At 51.0% G+C, this 20303-nt stretch overlaps 1 pseudogene; it reads left to right on the plus strand.

The window, feature by feature from the left end:
- LOC141197716 (uncharacterized) overlaps positions 1-20303 on the plus strand; it is a 157510-nt pseudogene that overhangs the window by 34192 nt on the left and 103015 nt on the right.

The raw sequence follows: 20303 nt of genomic DNA on the forward strand, positions 1-20303 counted from the left end.
GGAGTCAAAGAGTGGGTGGTCGAGCCCAATCGTCCTCGTGCCGAAATCCAATGGAGAGTGGAGGTTTTGTAATGACTACCACCGGCTGAATGAGGTATCCAAGTGTGACGCGTACCCGATGCCCCGCGTCGACGAACTCATCGAGAGGCTTGGACCGGCGAGGTACATCACCACTCTCGACCTGACGAAGGGCTACTGGCAGATCCCCATGTCCCATATGGCTAAGGAGAAGACGGCTTTCTCAACACCTGATGGGTGTTTTCAATACACGCGGATGCCGTTCGGACTACAGGGGGCCCCAGCCACTTTCCAGAGGGCTATGGATCGGATCCTAGCCCCACATAAGAAGTATGCCTACCTCGACGACATTGTGGTCTTTAGCCCAGACTGGGCTAGTCACCTACCTAAACTACAGGCCGTTCTGGACGCGCTAAGGAAGGCAGGATTTACCATAAATCCAAGAAAGTGTGCCATCGGGAACGAGGAGGCCAAGTACCTGGGCTATGTTGTTGGGAGAGGCGAAATAAAGCCGCAAATCAAGAAAGTGGAGGCAATTCAAACCTGGCCGCAACCACTCTCGAAGAAGCAGGTGAGAGCATTCCTAGGAATGGTAGGATACTACCGGCGGTTTATCCCGAATTTCGCCATGATTGCCGCGCCACTAACGGCTCTTCTAAAAGGCACCAAATCAACTATGGTGAAATGGACGGAAGAAACGGAGACCGCGTTTCAACAGTTGAAGCTAACATTGTGCAAGCAGCCGGTCCTGGTCGCGCGACTTCAAGAAAGAATTTGTGGTCCAGACGGACACTTCAGAGGTTGGTCTAGGGGCTGTACTCTCCCAAGAGATAAATGGGGAAGAACATCCCATTCTCTATCTAAGCCGAAAGCTGTCCTCCTGCGAGAAGAAATACGCCATAGTAGAGAAAGAGTGTTTAGCCATAAAATGGGCCGTGGATACACTGAAATATTACCTACTAGGCCGAAAGTTTAGATTAGTATCAGACCATGCCCCGTTGAGATGGTTGAGGGAGAAGAGGGGTAAAAATGCCAGGGTAACTAGATGGTTCCTAGGACTTCAAGAGTTTAACTTTCACGTGGAGCATAGGCCCGTGAAGTTTCATGGGAATGCAGATGCCCTCTCTAGGATTCCCTGCCTGGTGTCAGAAGGTGCCCAAACCCCCGGCTTTGGGCAGAGGGGGGGAATATGTGACAGTGTCACTGGTTTTATATGTGAGGGGAGGTATGTGTCACTCAGGATGCTCTCCTGTGTGAACTAAGACCTACTTTATTTTTCTGCCAGCGTATTATATGCTGGTAGGCTTACTCTGTTAAAGGGTGTGCGGTTTTATGGGAATGGCAAAGAGGGCGGGACGCCATTCCCCCTACCTCCCCTCAGGGTGTGGCTGAGCAATGTGTAAAAGCTCAGTCCCTTTTTTTTTCTCTGGAGTGCGGTCTGGAGAGGGAAGTCTCCAGACAGTATTGTGGAAGCTGCAGAGCTTTTCACATGGACTTTAGCAGTGCAGTTTATGCTACCGAGAGCGGGCGGAACCCGCTCATCTATGGACTGAGTTATACTTTGTTTTGTTTTTTTTCCATTTAACTCAGAGGGGTCATGTTTGTTTTCCTGTGAAACCTGCATGAGCTTATGACTGATAATAAACCAGCAGAAAGGAAACCTGAGAAAGTGTGTCCTGAGTCTGCCTCCAGGAGAGCCGAGCGAGTCGTCTTGCAACAGGACATAGAGAAAAACAGGAAACAGGTTAGGAGACAGTTCAGACAGGAACTGTTACTGCAACAAATACAGGAACGAGCCAAGGTAAAGCCAAGTGCTGGTTCAGACAATGCAGGAGAAAGGGAAGGTACAGACATAGAGAGAAACAGGAAGCAGGTTAGGAGACAGTTCAGACAGGAACTGTTACTGCAACAAAATAAAGGAACGAGCCAAGGTAAAGCCAAGTGCTGGTTCAGACAATGCAGAAGAAAGGGAAGGTACGGACATAGAGAAAAACAGGAAGCAGGTTAGGAGACAGTTCAGATAGGAACTGTTACTGCAACAAATACAGGAACGAGCCAAGGTAAAGCCAAGTGCTGGTTCAGACAATGCAGGAGAAAGGGAAGGTACGGACATAGAGAAAAACAGGAAGCAGGTTAGGAGACAGTTCAGACAGGAACTGTTACTGCAGCGAGATACAGGAGTGAGTCTGGGTATGCGGCCCCCAGAGGGCGGGACGAACAGGCTAGGAGCGTGTTCAGACGGGCCTGGAAATACAGCCTCCAGGAAGGCAGACAGGCAGGCAAGAAAACACAGAATAGGACCTGGCACATTCAGAGTGAAAGAGCACACTGAATGAACATGTTGCTCAGGCACCAGCTTCCAGGTGAAGCTGGTTTAAATATCCAGTGACGGACAGCAATAGGCTGAGGACGCATTAGGGGTGTGCCCACAGCAGCTACAAGAAGCAGGAAGAGATCGGGCGCCGCCCTTAAGCAGCCAGAACAGAGGCAAGCAGACAGCATGGAAAGAAGCCAGGCTAGCAGACTGGACTGGTGATCAAGTTTGCGATCTTGCATAGTGGGGGATGGAGCACTATGCAAGAATGCCACTAGGTATGTTACACTCTTAATCCACCCCTGGAGACATGTAAGCAAGGAGAGCAAACTGTCAGTCGTTACATGTGTCACACTGGTGAAAGGGAGCGCTGGGCTTGGTGCTCTGGACCACAACTCAATTCTCTTTGCCCTAAAACCCTTCTTCTAAACTCATTTGTCATACGGGAGTCCTTGTTATCTCCCCGTCCATGGAACCAGATACAGCTGCACACATAACAGAAGACTTCAGGTCCGATTTAAAAGGTTCAGCTTCGCTGTGCAATTTGGATACATGTGGTTGCGGTACATAGAATGAGACAGAGTCCCCTCCGGTTGATGTTTCCTTTGCCCAGTGGACTATCAGTCCTTTGCTCCATTCTGCCCGACCTGTCCCCACCTCAACAGCTTCTGTTAGTAACAGGGGCTTTCTTTCTGGCATTACAGCTTTCCTGAGGACCACCATCTTTCCCTCTCACTGTGACCCGGCTGGCCTCTTCCTCACAGAGAAGACAGAGACATGGAATCTGATACCTCTTCTGGGCCCTAGGCCCAAAACCGACCCAGGATCTGCACAAAACTTCAGATGTGTCCTCATACTGTTTTGGAGACTTGTAACTGACAAGACACCTCACTGCTGCTGCATCCACTGATCTTGAACCTGTCACAACTGTCTGGGACTTCCTGTCCTCGAACTCCTCACTAGGAAGTACTTCCCCGTTTTATCTGATCTACCCCCTCCCAAAATGTGGGCTATTCCCAGCTTTTAACTATCTCTTACTCAAACTGTATATTCCTATGCCATAACGTATGGCACAGTCCTTGTTAAGGGTAGCCACCCGCTTCAGGAACAAAAGAACCCCAAGGTTTAGCTTTCCTTAACATGAATACCACAGCTCCAGAGCTTCCACGTTCAGGCCCTCCCTACCCAAATGTTCTGAAAGGCTGTGATTTTATCCTCTGAGTTCTTCCCTTTCTACATGTGTTTAATCACCCTAGCACTAAGATGGCTGATTAACCCCTTTCTATACTTCGTGTGCTGGGACACTTTTTCTATATTTATATCACTGGAGCTAACAATCTTAGTGTTACGCATCGTCTCTCCAGTACTTTGCCAGTGACCTTGTCACAACGTTAATAACTGGTGATGTAAAAAAAGAACGATGCCCAACAGATTTTTTTGTGGATGAAAACTGGATTATTTTTTATATGCTTGTGTGAACCCTGCCTAAAAGTCATAGGGGGCAACATAGGAGATGCTGCTAGAGACAAAATACTTGTAAACAACAGAAGGTTCTGCTGCCTGACTGAGCGCAGAAGCCCACTGCATTACCAAAGCTTTAAACTGATGAAATCAAGTGAGATTTTGAAATCCCTCAGATATGCAAAACAAGCACATAGAAAAAGGCGTGACAAACAGTGGCAGCCATCTTTGAAAATCCAGTATACCTGCTCAGTCTGGAGATAACACACAGGGGGCCTTCTTACCTCCACACACACAGACCATGTGTCAAACAGACTACATTTTACCCTGTGAACCACCTAACGTATGTGGGCAGCCAGACCTGCCCATCTCTCAGGCTGCCCATAAAAGCTGGCCCAGATGCACAAAACAAGTCTCTTAGTACTAAGTGCACTAGGGCAATACTCCAGGTTTACATGACAGAGGACAACCACCTCTGTGATACATACCTCCCATCAACTATGTCTGGTAGCCACTCTGCCTAAACCTGTGGGGCTTGGCACCTTCTACTTCTAGACATGGGATTCTCGAGAGGGCATCGGCATTACCATGCAGCTTCCCAGGTCTATGTTCAGTGGAAACTGAAACCCTGCAGGGCTAGAAACCAGCGGGTAACTCATGCATTTTCCCCTTTTTCTCCCTCATCTGCCTGGGTGGAGCATGGTCTGATATTAATTTAAATTTTCGCCCTAACAGATAGTATCGTAATGTGTCCACCCTCCACTTTTGGCCAAGCATTCCTTTTCTATAGCTCACATGTTGATAGCTTTCTACTCAGGTAGAGAACAGCGTGCTCCTCCCATGTATCACCTGAGAAAGGATGGCTTCTAAACCAACTTCTGAGGTGTCTGTCTGGAGTACAAACTCCTTCATAAAGTCGGGGGCAACCAGAACCGGTTGCTTACACAAAGCTACTTTCAGTTCTTGAAAGGCTCTCTCCGCCTCCACAGTCTATTTGGCCATAGCTGATTTCATCCCCTTAAGGAGGTCGGTCAGGAAAGCGGCCGTCATGGCAAAGTTTGGGAGAAATCTCCTATAGTACCCCACGATTCAATGGAAGGCTCTAAGTTGCTTCATGAGAGTGGTCTTGGCCAGTTTTGGATTGCATCCACTTTACTGATCTGGGGTTTGATCTCGCCTCCACCTACTAGAAATCCTAGGCACATTTTTTCAGATTTATAGGAAACCTCGCCTTCCTGAAGGCATCTTTTGCAGATGACTTCCCCCAATCTGTGCTGAAGACTACAATATCGTCTAAGTATGCCGCAGCATAATTCTTATGGGGTGCGAAGATCGGGTCCATGGCCTTCTGGAAGGTGATCGGGCTCCCTGCAGACCAAATAGCATCCACACATATTGGAAGAATCCATCAGGCATAGAAAAAGCAGTCTTCTCCTTGGCTTCTTGTGACATGGGGATTTGCCAATATCCCATTGTTAAATCCAAGGTGGTTATATACCTTACTGGCCCAAGTTTCTCGATCAGCTCATTGACACGCGGTATCGGATATACATCGAACTTGGAGACTTCATTCGCCATCAGGTTTTGGAACCTGGACCACCGGCTCTAGAATTCCTCAATGACTCAGAGATTCAGCATACTCTTTACTTCCTTGGAGATCAGCTCTCACCGGGCCTCGGGAATTCAATAGGGCTTCAAGTTCACCCGCACATAGAATTCCATCAGAATCCCGTGTTCTATGGCCTCTGTACACCCCAGCAAATCTGAGAACAGGTCTCTATTCTGCTGCAACAACTCCCAAAACTGCTGTCTTTGGGTCTTCGACAGCATCTTTGCAATTCTGACTCCATTAACATCTGCTTTCGGCTTGACCAGCAAACACAGATTTTCAACAGGCTCCCTGTCTTGCCATGGCTTGATAAGATTGATGTGGTACACTTGGTACAGTTTTTGTCTTTCTGGTTGATGACCCTTGTAGTTCACTTCACCAAGCTTCTCTACCACATCATAGGGGCCTTGCCATTTGGCCAAGAACTTACTCTCCACTGTGGGAATTAGTACAAGAACTCCCTGGGGCTGAACTGACTCACCATGGCTGACGGGTTGTAGACCCTAGCTTGAGCCTCTTGTGCCTGCAGATGTCCTTTTACGATGGGCATCACCTTCACAATCCTCTCCTGAATTTGGTTGACGTGTTTGATGATGCTCTGGTGGGGCATGACTTCAGCTTCCCAGGTTTCCTTCACTATATCAAGGAAACCCTGAGGATGTCAGCCATACAGAAGTTCAAACGGAGAGAAACTGGTAGATGCTTGTGGAACCTCACGGATAGAAAACAACAGATACGGTAGGAGACAGTCCAAGTCTCAACCGTCCTTCTCTATGATCATCTTACGCATACTCTTCAAAGTTTTATTGAACCCTTCCACAAGGTCGTCTGTCTGGGGATGGTACATGTACGTCTTCAGTAGTGTAATTTGCAAGGCATTACACAGTTCCCTCATCACCTTACGCATAAAGGAGGTTCCTTGGTCGGTCAGGATGTCCCTCGGTAATACTGTTCGGAAAAAATCGTGTACTAACTAGCGGGCTATACTTTTCGCAGAGGAGTTTCTCTGGGGAACCGCTTCAGGGTATCGCGTAGCATAGTCAAGGATGGCCTATATATATTAATGCACACGAGCAAATTTAACCAGGGTCTAACCAAGTCCATGGCAATTCACTCAAACAGCACTTCTATGATGGGTAATGGCACGCACGAGGGGACTTCGAAAGTGAGAGGAGGAGGCAGTTATTTGGCAGGTGGGACAGAACCTTCAATACGTTAAGATTTTCTGGTGACATCCATTCCAATAGAACCTTCGCATAACCCGTTCTTGAGTTTTGTCCACACCCAGAAGACCAACCAAGACATGTGAATGGGCCATGTCCAACACCCTCCATCTATAGGGTCCTGGTACCAACAATTGCTCCACTATTTCCTCTCTGACCTTAGTAACCTGGTACAATAAGTCCCCACTCAACATAAAATAGGGAAACCTGGTGTCAGCCCCTGGCTCCTGTGCTATACCTTTTATGATGGTTACATTATTGAACGCCTCCATTAGAGATAGGTCCCTATGTTGGGTGTACCCAAAATTTTCGCTGGTCACCTAAGGAATGTCGAACTCAGGGGACACTATCTCCTCATCTCCCACAAGGACACAAAACAGAAAGCCATTAGACTCTGAGTGTGGGGACACTTTTTTATGGGAGACCCATCTGTTATCTGAGCAAACAAGCACTGTCCCCCTCCCCCACAAGTCCCAAAACCAACAAAAGTCCCAGCCTATGATGATGGGGTGCAAAAAGTCCTAAACCACGCCGACCTTGTGGGACTTGGGCTGTTTCAATGTCTACTCTGGCCACTGGATAGTCTTTAGCATCCCAGTGAATGCAATGGATGCCAACCTTCTTCCCAAGGATAAGCTGGGGAGGAAGTGTGGCTCTCACAAGGGTCACCAAACTCCCTGAGTCTAGCAGTCCAGTCACTTGATGACTATTCATCTTTACGGGACAAACTTTTGGCCTCTCGCTGGGTGGACAGTTCACACAAGCTTGTGGCCCCTCGGTGGATGGACAGTTCACACTGCAGGCTGGGTACGTATCGTATGAACAGCTGCTCGGAGGTCAAGGGACAACGGGCGGCTATATGGCCTTGGCTGTGACATTTCCAGCATATAATATCGCCAGCTGGGACCTTCGGCATACTCTTCCCTGCCCCTTTGACGCCCCACTCCTTTTTGGGCCTCCGTTCCTTGTTGAGACCCCAGTATGGAGTGGGTTGCCTCCCCAATGAACCCTTGACCCCCTAATACCTTTTGACTAGTCTGACCAGGTCATCAGCGTTCCGAGCTCACCCTGGGCAACCCAAGTCTGTATTGGCCTTGGAATGGAGTGCACGAACCGGTCCATTACCACTCACTCTAGCATCTGTCATGTATCAAACAGACTCCATTTTACCTTGTGAATCACACCCAAGGGTGAGATATGTGGGCAGCCAGACCCACCCATCTTTCAGGCTGCCTGTAATAGCTGGCCTAGATGCACAAAACAAGCCTCTTAGTACTATATGCACTAGAGCATTACTCCAGGTTTACATCACAGAGGACAACCTCATCTGTGATACATACTTCCCATCAACTATGTGTCTGGAAGCCACCTTACATCATCGAAGACCGAACAAGAAGTTAATGGCTGAAATACATGCACACATGTATACAGCTATAGTGAGGTAAATGAAGGTGCATAGAAACTGACAGCTTCCTTCATGCAAATACACTCCCAACATCATTCATCTAAGTGACCCAGAACTCGCTCTATTCGTACACCTTGTACACGCGTGGCTCCGCTTCGTACACCTCGTACACACACGGCTCCGCTCCGTACACCTCATACACACCCGGCTCCACTCCGTACACCTCGTACACACGCGGCTCCGCTCCGTACACCTCGTACACACACGGCTCCGCTCCGTACACCTCGTACACACTCTGCTACATCCACACTGTAAACCCCTCCTGACCCCACACATAAACTTCAGCTCATCCAGCACCATGACAACCAGCACAGCAGAGTCCTGCATCCACTGAGGCCCCTGAACATGTGACCCCTGACTCCTCCCCTCCTGTGACCTCATCACAGGTCCTGTGGGCACAGAGCAGCCATATATGTGGTGGCGGCTCTGCAGGTGGAGGTCGGTGCCGTCTCCATTACTCTCTAGCAGGATTCGGCTTCGGTCTCTTGGACGTCATCTTCTTCTCGTCTTCTTCATGTAGTGAAGGCTCCTCCAGACGTCTCCGGCAGCCGCTCCCTGGATCACGCGCAGCACATTGAGGCCATTAGTGAACGATCCTTTTCCTTTTCTTGTTAATGTGAAGAAACGAGTTTGTTGTGAAATCGCCCAGAAGTGAGAATCTCCCTAATAACAGACGGAGTCCTGTGACCTCACTATAACCCCCTTCTCCGGCCTCAGAGCAGAGCGCCCCCGCCTGACAGGACTTTGGGGTCTTATCTGCTGTTTCAGGTCGCTGCTTCTAACTGTTTCCACCTGAAGGGGTTAAAAGAAGCTGAAAAAACTGAACGTGTGAACAGCGAGTTGTTTTTACATCATTATCTTCCATCTTCTAGAAAATTTACCTTAAACCTTAGTGGATGGAGAAGGACAAGGAAAAGATGGCGGAGAGGATATTCCACCTCACCCTAGAGATCCTCTTCCGGATTACTGGAGAGGTGAGAGATTCTGATGACGTCACATTACATCATTCTTATCTATGGGAATAACAGATGGACAGAACTGGAGAGGTGAGGACTCTGGAAATGTCTGGAGGGAGATTTATTAATGTGTCTCTCCATAACCAGGATTACACAGTAGTGAAGAAGACCTCTAGTGAGCGCCGTCAGGACCCTGTGTCTGAGGGATGGGGAAGACCCCTGAGCCCAATCACGGGGCCTCCACCTCACCCCCTGATACATGAGGACATCAATGACCAGAAGATCCTAGAACTCACCTACAAGATGATTGAGCTGCTGACTGGAGAGGTGACACTGCTGGGAATGCTGGGACATTATACAGTAACGCTATGAAGGGATCGGGGGGGTGACGGTATCATTGTATGTGTCAGGTTCCTATAAGGTGTCAGGATGTCGTCGTCTATTTCTCCATGGAGGAGTGGGAGTATTTAGAAGGACACAAAGATCTGTACAAGGACGTCATGATGGAGTTTCCCCAGCCCCTCACATCACCAGGTAATAGACAGGACTAAATACACACGGCCTATAATTATCTGTATGTAAAGAATGAATTCAGTCCCTGTATGTGTTTCCTCCAGATCTATCCAGTAAGAGGACAACACCAGAGAGATGTCCCTGTCCTCTTCTTCCACAGGCCTGTAAACAAGAAGACCCCAATGTTCCTCAGGATCATCAGGTAGATGGAGAGAAGGTGTCATGAGATCTCCCCTATGATGTGTAGACGGCTGTGAAGGTCTTGTGTTCTGTCTTGTTTTATCCACCAGTATTATATGTTTTATACTTGTGTAATGAGGACGGTGGAGATGGCAGGATTAGAGCTGACCATAGATGTGACTTCTCCATCTGTCTGTGACTTTTACAATATTTGTTTCAGGGTGAAGATCTGACCCATATTAATACTATAGAGACATATGTAAGGGGTGATGAGCGGTGTAAAGAGGAGATTCCTACATATGACCACCCAGGTGAGTAGTAACCACTAAATGCAGAGAAGCCACAGATCCTGTGGTCATTATATTATGAGTTTGATCACACAAGTAATTGACGTGCATTTTACTTGCAGATAGATTTGATGCGTAATCAAAAAAAGCTTTTTTTTTACACCTTTTTTGATTAACGCGTTTTGGTAGCAAAGTTTCAATGCTGAAATGGAATTTTATTTGCTGCAGAAAGGCACCATGTCTCCAATTGTAATGTAGTTGTGAGCAGGGGCGTACATAGGAATCATGGGTCCCCATAGCAGAAGTTTTAATTGGGTCCCCCACCACACCCTAAGAAAATGTAAATGATTGTCGGGGTCACAGAAGAGCAGATCTCACAACTTTCCAGCCTTTACATAGTAATTTTTACTCCTGCTGAAGTCCTAGATTCCTCTTTCATTGCCCCCATAAAGTATGATGCCAATAAAAGTGCCCCCCAAACACAGTATGATACCCCCATGGTGAATTCCTCCACATTCACAGTATAAGGACCCTACTGTACCCCACCTCAACTCCCAAGGCAAAGTATGGTGACCCCAATACAGTATGATCCCCCAACTGTGACCCCCTAGAGCTAGAGAGGATGGTAGGTAATAAGGGAGGGTGTTAGACATAATAAAAGATGAATCTATATAACGAAGGACGGAGCTATACATAATAAGTGAGTACACTATATACTAAGGGAGTATGCTATACATAATACCGCTACATTCCTGTATCTATGTGCTGTGTCGGTGTGCTGCCCTGTTTTACAGATGCATTGAGCATGACCTATTCTGATTCTCAAGATCAGATGAGATCAGAATAGGACATTCTCTGACCCTCACAGATCTCATTCTCAGAACCGTGATTTTCATGGATGCGTGAATGGATCTATAAAACTCTATGAGTCTGTGGACCATCCGATAAAAAAATCTGGCAGTATACGGACATTTCACACAAATGTGAGAATGCAGCCTAAAGGATTTTACAGATAACATTATCACTCCAAGTCGCACAGTGCAGATCAGGGCCGGCTCCAGGTTTTTCTGGGCCCCGGGCGAAAGAGTCTCAGTGGCCCCTTTAACACATACCACGATTCATGATGCAGAGATACGGCGGAGAAATATATATATATATAGTACAATGCAAAGATTTCACTTCTTACATTACATGAGTGATATCTATTGTAAATTCCACAATAGCTCAGAAACCGGTGAATCGCTCCACACAGAATAGTGGCCCCCATATAAGGCTCCATACGGAATACTGGCCCCCATATAAGGCTCCATACGGAATACTGGCCCCCATATAAGGCTCCATACGGAATACTGGCCCCCATATAAGACCCCATACGGAATACTGGCCCCCATATAAGGCTCCATGCGGAATACTGACCCCCATATAAGGTTCCATGCGGAATACTGACCCCCATATAAGGCTCCATGCGGAATACTGGCCCCCATATAAGGCTCCATACGGAATACTGGCCCCCATATAAGGCTCCATACGGAATACTGGCCCCCATACGGAATACTGGCCCCCATATAAGGCTCCATACGGAATACTGGCCCCCATATAAGGCTCCATACGGAATACTGGCCCCCATATAAGGCTCCATACGGAATACTGGCCCCCATATAAGGCTCCATACGGAATACTGGCCCCCATATAAGGCTCCATGCGGAATACTGACCCCCATATAAGGTTCCATGCGGAATACTGACCCCCATATAAGGTTCCATGCGGAATACTGACCCCCATATAAGGCTCCATGCGGAATACTGGCCCCCATATAAGGCTCCATACGGAATACTGGCCCCCATATAAGGCTCCATACGGAATACTGGCCCCCATACGGAATACTGGCCCCCATATAAGGCTCCATACGGAATACTGGCCCTCATATAAGGCTCCATACGGAATACTGGCCCCCATATAAGGCTCCATACGGAATACTGGCCCCCATACGGAATACTGGCCCCCATATAACGCTCCATACAGGATACCGGTCCCCATATAATGCCCCATACAGGCTGTCCCCCCCTTATAATGCTCCATGCAGGCTGTTACCCCCCACATAATGCCCCATACAGGCTGCCCCACCCCCTTTATAATGCCCCATGCAGGCTGTTCCCCACCTTATAATGCCCCATGCAGGCTGTCACCCCTCCTCTTTATAATGCCCCATGCAGGATGTCACCCCTCCTCTTTATAATGCCCCATGCAGGATGTCCCCCCCCCTCTTTATAATGCCCCATGCAGGCTGTTCCCCACCTTATAATGCCCCATGCAGGCTGTCACCCCTCCTCTTTATAATGCCCCATGCAGGATGTCCCCCCCTCTCTTTATAATGCCCCATGCAGGATGTCCCCCCCTCTCTTTATAATGCTCCATGGAGGATGCCCCCCCCTCTCTTTATAATGCTCCATGCAGGATGCCCCCCGCCCTTCTCTTTATACTGCCCCATGCCTCCATACATTAAAAAAAAAAAAATCAAATACTCACCTCCCTTCTCCTCACCTTCTACCTGCTGCCCGCTGCCCGCTGCTCGGGTCCGAACTCCAGCGTTGTCGGCGTCTTCCCTCTCAGCGCTCCCTGTGACGGCTCAGGGGAGGGCGAGGTGTAAAGACGTCACCGCGCCCTCTGACCTGAGACGTCTCAGGGAGCGCAGAGCAGGAAGACAGCTGATCTGCGGAGGCACGGGGAGAGGTAAGTATCCGCCTGCCGGGGCCCTGAGCAAGCGGCGGAGAAGGGCGGGCGATGACACCGCTCTCCTCCGCCCATAGCCCAGCGGGGTGCGCGACCGCCAGTGGGCCCCTCTGCCTGCTCAGGGCCCCGGCATTTGCCCGGGTGCGCCGGGTGCTGACGCCGGCCCTGGTGCAGATACAGAATAATATTTACATCCGGGTACTTACCGCTGATGTCTCATCTGATCAGAGTCGGTTTCTGCTGTTTCTTCTCCATCTGGTCAGACCTTCATGTCCACATCTCCCAGCCACGACTCATCTTGTCACGATGATCTCCAGCCTAGAAAATAACAAGGTCACATATATTGTATATATACATCTGTCTCCCCCGCACTGCGCCCCGGAATACACATATGTACCCCCCCCATTAATATACTATTAGCCACTTAGTAATCAAAATATAAAGTGATAAGCAGCACTGTGCCCCCCATTAACTATAATCTCCACCGGCCAATAATATAAATTATTCAGTCTCTGTTACTCTCCCCAATTAACTGTAAGGCTATGTGTACACGGAAAATATACAAGCACCCCCGTCATTGCTCTGTCCCAGCACCTCCCGTCATTGCTCTGTCCCAGCACCTCCCGTCATTGCTCTGTCCCAGCAACCCCCGTCATTGCTCTGTCCCAGCAACCCCCGTCATTGCTCTGTCCCAGCAACCCCCGTCATTGCTCTGTCCCAGCAACCCCCGTCATTGCTCTGTCCCAGCAACCCCCGTCATTGCTCTGTCCCAGCAACCCCCGTCATTGCTGTCTCCCAGCACCTCCCGTCATTGCTGTCTCCCAGCACCTCCCGTCATTGCTGTCTCCCAGCACCTCCCGTCATTGCTGTCTCCCAGCACCTCCCGTCATTGCTGTCTCCCAGCACCTCCCGTCTTTGCTGTGTCCCAGCAACCCCCGTCTTTGCTGTGTCCCAGCAACCCCCGTCTTTGCTGTGTCCCAGCAACCCCCGTCATTGCTGTCTCCCAGCAACCCCCGTCATTGCTGTCTCCCAGCAACCCCGTCATTGCTGTCTCCCAGCAACCCCTGTCATTGCTCTCCCCAGCCCCACCATCCCCATATTTGCTTTCCCCAGCCCCATCACTGCTTTCTCCAGCCCCACCATCCCCATCATTGCTCTCCCCAGCCCCATCATTGCTCTCCCCAGCCCTACCATCCCCATAATTGCTCTCCCCAGCCCCACCATGCACATCTTTGTTCTCCCCAGCCCCAACATTGCTCTCCCCAGCCCCACCATCCCCATCATTGCTCTCACCCATCTCCCCTCCCCAGCGTTTCAGTTAAAATAAAAAAAACCAAAAAAACAACACTTACCTCTCTGCCCGTTCCCCCGCAGGCTGCAGCTTCCTTGTTGTCTGCAACTTCCTCCCTCACACAGGCCCGCACTGCATGATAACGTCATCAAGCAGCGCGGGCCTATGTGAGGGAGGAAGCGGCAGGCAGGAAGCAGAGGACGGATCTCTGCTGCTCTGCTGCCATTCTCTCCTGTCAGCAGTGGAGCTGCAGGGAGAAGCTGCATCGGCGGGACCCCCCGATAAGTACGCCCCTGGACTGTAATGGTACCCCCTGGGCTCGCGTGCCCCATAGCAGTCATGTGGCCTGCTGCCATTAGCGGTACGCCACTGGTTGTGAGTTACCAGATTACAGCTGAATGTCAAGAAGAGAGCCGGGTCACACACAGAAGTCAGGCAGGTGGACATCTAAGCTGGAGAAGCCAAGGTCAATATCTAGCAGCAGTACACGTCCCGGAAGGGCAGTCAAGTGAGAAGCCAAACCGTTCTGTGGCAACAAGAAGTATGTAGGCAGATCAGGAAAGGGTTTAGAAGTAGGGTCAGGTAATAATCTGGTCAAAGTCCAGTTTTGATTCTCCATTGAACATTTCACTAGAAAAGATCAGTGACATGCACGGTAAAAATTGAGCAAATGACAAAGCTGGTTCAAAGAAGTGGAGAATTGAAAAGCACCTGGTGGCTTTATATCACAATCTATTAGTCCCTATTTTAGTGTCTACTGTTAACATCCCCATCTATAATATAACCGTCTAAGCGTCCCTATTTCTGAAGCCTCTATAGACTGCGCATGCGCGACGCGCAGTCTGGCTCCAAACAGAAGAACGTATCCAGCCGTTACAGGTAAGAGGAGTGTATGGTGCCAGACATCACGGTATGTGTAGACACTGAATGCATACCGCGATCTCCGGTGCCATACTTACATACTTACCTGACCGGGAGGAGCGTTGCCGCGGCGCCTCTCTTCTTGCCGGAGACCGGGGGCGGAGTGGAGGCGTCGGAATCGGCGCATGCGCATAGCGCTATCCAACGCCATTTTACTGAAGACACATTTGCAGTGTGTCTTTAGCAAAATGGCGCCAGACAGCGCGGTGCTCCAGCGCCGCACTCCTCCCCCGACCTCCGGCAGAACAGGACACAGCAGCGCTGGAGCACAGGGAAGAAAGGTGAGTATAAGTGTTTATTTTTTTTGTATGTGTGCAGCGTGAAAGGGATGAGGGGGCCACACATACCAGAATTGAGGGATGAGGGGCCACACATACCAGGATTGGGGGATGAGGGGGCCACACATACCTGGATTGGGGGATGAGGGGTACCATACCAGGATTGGGGGATGAGGGGTAACATATTAACAGGATTGAGGGATGAGGGGGCCACACATACCTGGATTGGGAGATGAGGGGTACCATACATAACAGGATTGGGAGATGAGGGGATTGAGGGATGAGGGGTAACATACATAACAGGATTGGGAGATGAGGGGATTGAGGGATGAGGGGTAACATGCATAACAGGATTGGGAGATGAGGGGATTGAGGGATGAGGGGTAACATGCATAACAGGATTGGGAGATGAGGGGTAACATACATGACAGGATTGGGGGATGAGGGGTAACATACATAACAGGATTGGGAGATGAGGGGTAACATACATGACAGGATTGGGGGATGAGGGGTAACATACATAACAGGATTGGGGGATGAGGGGGCCACACATACCAGGATTTCGGGATGAAGAGACCATGCATACCAGGATTGGGGGGATGAGGGGGACCATGCATACCAGGATTGGGGATGAGGGGGACCTTACATACCAGGATTGGGGGATGAGGAGTACCATTCATACTATAGGATTGGGGGATGAGGAGTACCATACATACTAGGATTGGGGGATGAGGGGACCATGCATACCAGGATTGGGGGATGAGGGGGCCACGTATACCAGGATTGGGGGATGAGGGGTACCATACATACCAGGATTGGGGATGAGGGGTACCATGCATACCAGGATTGGGGATGAGGGGTACCATGCATACCAGGATTGGGGATGAGGGGTACCATGCATACCAGGATTGGGGATGAGGGGTACCATGCATACCAGGATTGGGGATGAGGGGTACCATGCATACCAGGATTGGGGATGAGGGGACCATGCATACCAGGATAGGGATGAGGGGCACCATGCATACCAGGATTGGGGATGAGGGGTACCATGCATACCAGGATTGAGGGTGAGGGGTACCATGCATACCAGGATTGGGGGATAACGGGTACCATGCATACCAGGATAGGGATCTGGGGGGGCCATGCATACCAGGATTCGGATGAGGGGCCATGCATACCAGGATAGGGATGTGGGGTACCATGCATACCAGGATTGAGATTGAGGGATGCCATGCGTACCAGGATTGAGGGTGAGGGGTTCCATGCGTACCAGGATTGGGGGTGAGGGGTGCCATGCGTACCAGGATTGGGGGTGAGGGGTGCCTTGCGTACCAGGATTGGGGGTGAGGAGTGCCATGCGTACCAGGATTGGGGGTTAGGGGTATCATGCATACCAGGATAGGGATCTGGGGGGGCCATGCATACCAGGATTTGGATGAGGGGCCATGCATACCAGGATAGGAATGAGGGGTACCATGCATACCAGGATTGAGGGTGAGGGGTGCCATGCGTAACCAGGATTGGGGGATGAGGGGTGCCATGCATACCAGGATAGGGATGAGGGGTGCCATGCATACCAGGATTGAGGGTGAGGGGTGCCATGCATACCAGGATAGGGATGAGGGGTGCCATGCATACCAGGATAGGGATGAAGGGTGCCATGCCTACCAGGATGAGGGGTACCATACATACCAGGATAGGGATGAAGGGTGCCATCCATACCAGGATAGGGATGAGGGGTGCCATGCATACCAGGATAGGGATGAGGGGTGCCATACATACCAGGATAGGGATGGGGGGTGCCATGCATACCAGGATAGGGATGAAGGGTGCCATGCATACCAGGATAGGGATGAAGGGTGCCATGCATACCAGGATGGGGATGAGGGGTGCCATGCATACCAGGATTGGGGGTGAGGGGTGCCATGCATACCAGGATAGGGATGAGGGGACCATGCATACCAGGATGGGGATGAGGGGTACCATGCATACCAGGATTGGGGATGAGGGGTACCATGCATACCAGGATTGAGGGTGAGGGGTACCATGCATACCAGGATTGGGGATGAGGGCTGCCATGCATACCAGGATTGGGGATGAGGGGTGCCATGCATACCAGGATTGGGGATGAGGGGTGCCATGCATACCAGGATTGAGGGGTGAGGGGTACCATGCATACCAGGATTGGGGGATAACGGGTACCATGCATACCAGGATAGGGATGTGGGGTACCATGCATACCAGGATTGAGATTGAGGGGTGCCATGCATACCAGGATTGAGATTGAGCGGTGCCATGCGTACCAGGATTGGGGGTGAGGGGTTCCATGCGTACCAGGATTGGGGGTGAGGGGTTCCATGCTTACCAGGATTGGGGGTGAGGGGTGCCATGCGTACCAGGATTGGGGGTGAGGGGTGCCATGCGTACCAGGATTGGGGGTGAGGGGTACCATGCATACCAGGATTGGGGGTGAGGGGTGCCATGCATACCAGGATAGGGATCTGGGGGGCCATGCATACCAGGATTTGGATGAGGGGCCATGCATACCAGGATAGGAATGAGGGGTACCATGCATACCAGGATTGAGGGTGAGGGGTGCCATGAGTAACCAGGATTGGGGGATGAGGGGTGCCATGCATACCAGGATAGGGATGAGGGGTGCCATGCATACCAGGATTGAGGGTGAGGGGTGCCATGCATACCAGGATAGGGATGAGGGGTGCCATGCATACCAGGATAGGGATGAAGGGTGCCATGCATACCAGGATGAGGGGTACCATACATACCAGGATAGGGATGAGGGGTGCCATGCATACCAGGATAGGGATGAAGGGTGCCATCCATACCAGGATAGGGATGAGGGGTGCCATGCATACCAGGATAGGGATGAGGGGTGCCATACATACCAGGATAGGGATGGGGGGTGCCATGCATACCAGGATAGGGATGAAGGGTGCCATGCATACCAGGATAGGGATGAAGGGTGCCATGCATGCCATGATGGGGATGAGGGGTGCCATGCATACCAGGATTGGGGGTGAGGGGTGCCATGCATACCAGGATTGGGGATGAGGGGTGTCATGCATACCAGGATTGAGGGGTGAGGGGTACCATGCATACCAGGATTGGGGGATAACGGGTACCATGCATACCAGGATAGGGATCTGGGGGGGCCATGCATACCAGGATTCGGATGAGGGGCCATGCATACCAGGATTCGGATGAGGGGTACCATGCATACCAGGATTGAGATTGAGGGATGCCATGCGTACCAGGATTGAGATTGAGGGGTGCCATGCGTGCCAGGATTGAGATTGAGGGGTGCCATGCGTACCAGGATTGGGGGTGAGGGGTGCCATGCGTACCAGGATTGGGGGTGAGGGGTGCCTTGCGTACCAGGATTGGGGGTGAGGGGTGCCATGCGTACCAGGATTGGGGGTGAGGGGTATCATGCATACCAGGATAGGGATCTGGGGGGGCCATGCATACCAGGATTTGGATGAGGGGCCATGCATACCAGGATAGGAATGAGGGGTACCATGCATACCAGGATTGAGGGTGAGGGGTGCCATGCGTAACCAGGATTGGGGGATGAGGGGTGCCATGCATACCAGGATAGGGATGAGGGGTGCCATGCATACCAGGATTGAGGGTGAGGGGTGCCATGCATACCAGGATAGGGATGAGGGGTGCCATGCATACCAGGATAGGGATGAAGGGTACCATGCATACCAGGATGAGGGGTACCATACATACCAGGATAGGGATGAGGGGTGCCATGCATACCAGGATAGGGATGAGGGGTGCCATGCATACCAGGATAGGGATGAAGGGTGCCATCCATACCAGGATAGGGATGAGGGGTGCCATACATACCAGGATAGGGATGGGGGGTGCCATGCATACCAGGATAGGGATGAAGGGTGCCATGCATACCAGGATAGGGATGAAGGGTGCCATGCATACCAGGATGGGGATGAGGGGTGCCATGCATACCAGGATTGGGGGTGAGGGGTGCCATGCATACCAGGATAGGGATGAGGGGACCATGCATACCAGGATTGGGGATGAGGGGTACCATGCATACCAGGATTGAGGGTGAGGGGTACCATGCATACCAGGATTGGGGATGAGGGGTGCCATGCATACCAGGATTGGGGATTAGGGGTGCCATGCATACCAGGATTGGGGATGAGGGGTGCCATGCATACCAGGATTGAGGGGTGAGGGGTACCATGCATACCAGGATTGGGGGATAACGGGTACCATGCATACCAGGATAGGGATGTGGGGTACCATGCATACCAGGATTGAGATTGAGGGGTGCCATGCGTACCAGGATTGAGATTGAGGGGTGCCATGCGTACCAGGATTGAGGGTGAGGGGTTCCATGCATACCAGGATTGGGGGTGAGGGGTTCCATGCGTACCAGGATTGGGGGTGAGGGGTGCCATGCGTACCAGGATTGGGGGTGAGGGGTGCCATGCATACCAGGATTGGGGGTGAGCGGTGCCATGCGTACCAGGATTGGGGGTGAGGGGTACCATGCATACCAGGATTGGGGGTGAGGGGTGCCATGCATACCAGGATAGGGATCTGAGGGGGCCATGCATACCAGGATTTGGATGAGGGGCCATGCATACCAGGATAGGAATGAGGGGTACCATGCATACCAGGATTGAGGGTGAGGTGTGCCATGAGTAACCAGGATTGGGGGATGAGGGGTGCCATGCATACCAGGATAGGGATGAGGGGTGCCATGCATACCAGGATTGAGGGTGAGGGGTGCCATGCATACCAGGATAGGGATGAGGGGTGCCATGCATACCAGGATAGGGATGAAGGGTGCCATGCATACCAGGATGAGGGGTACCATACATACCAGGATAGGGATGAGGGGTGCCATGCATACCAGGATAGGGATGAAGGGTGCCATGCATACCAGGATAGGGATGAGGGGTGCCATACATACCAGGATAGGGATGGGGGGTGCCATGCATACCAGGATAGGGATGAAGGGTGCCATGCATACCAGGATAGGGATGAAGGGTGCCATG

The sequence above is a fragment of the Phyllobates terribilis genome, unplaced genomic scaffold (assembly GCF_046119375.1).
Source record: "Phyllobates terribilis strain yellow unplaced genomic scaffold, ASM4611937v1 Scaffold_86__1_contigs__length_6382490, whole genome shotgun sequence".
Classification (NCBI taxonomy): domain Eukaryota; kingdom Metazoa; phylum Chordata; class Amphibia; order Anura; family Dendrobatidae; genus Phyllobates; species Phyllobates terribilis.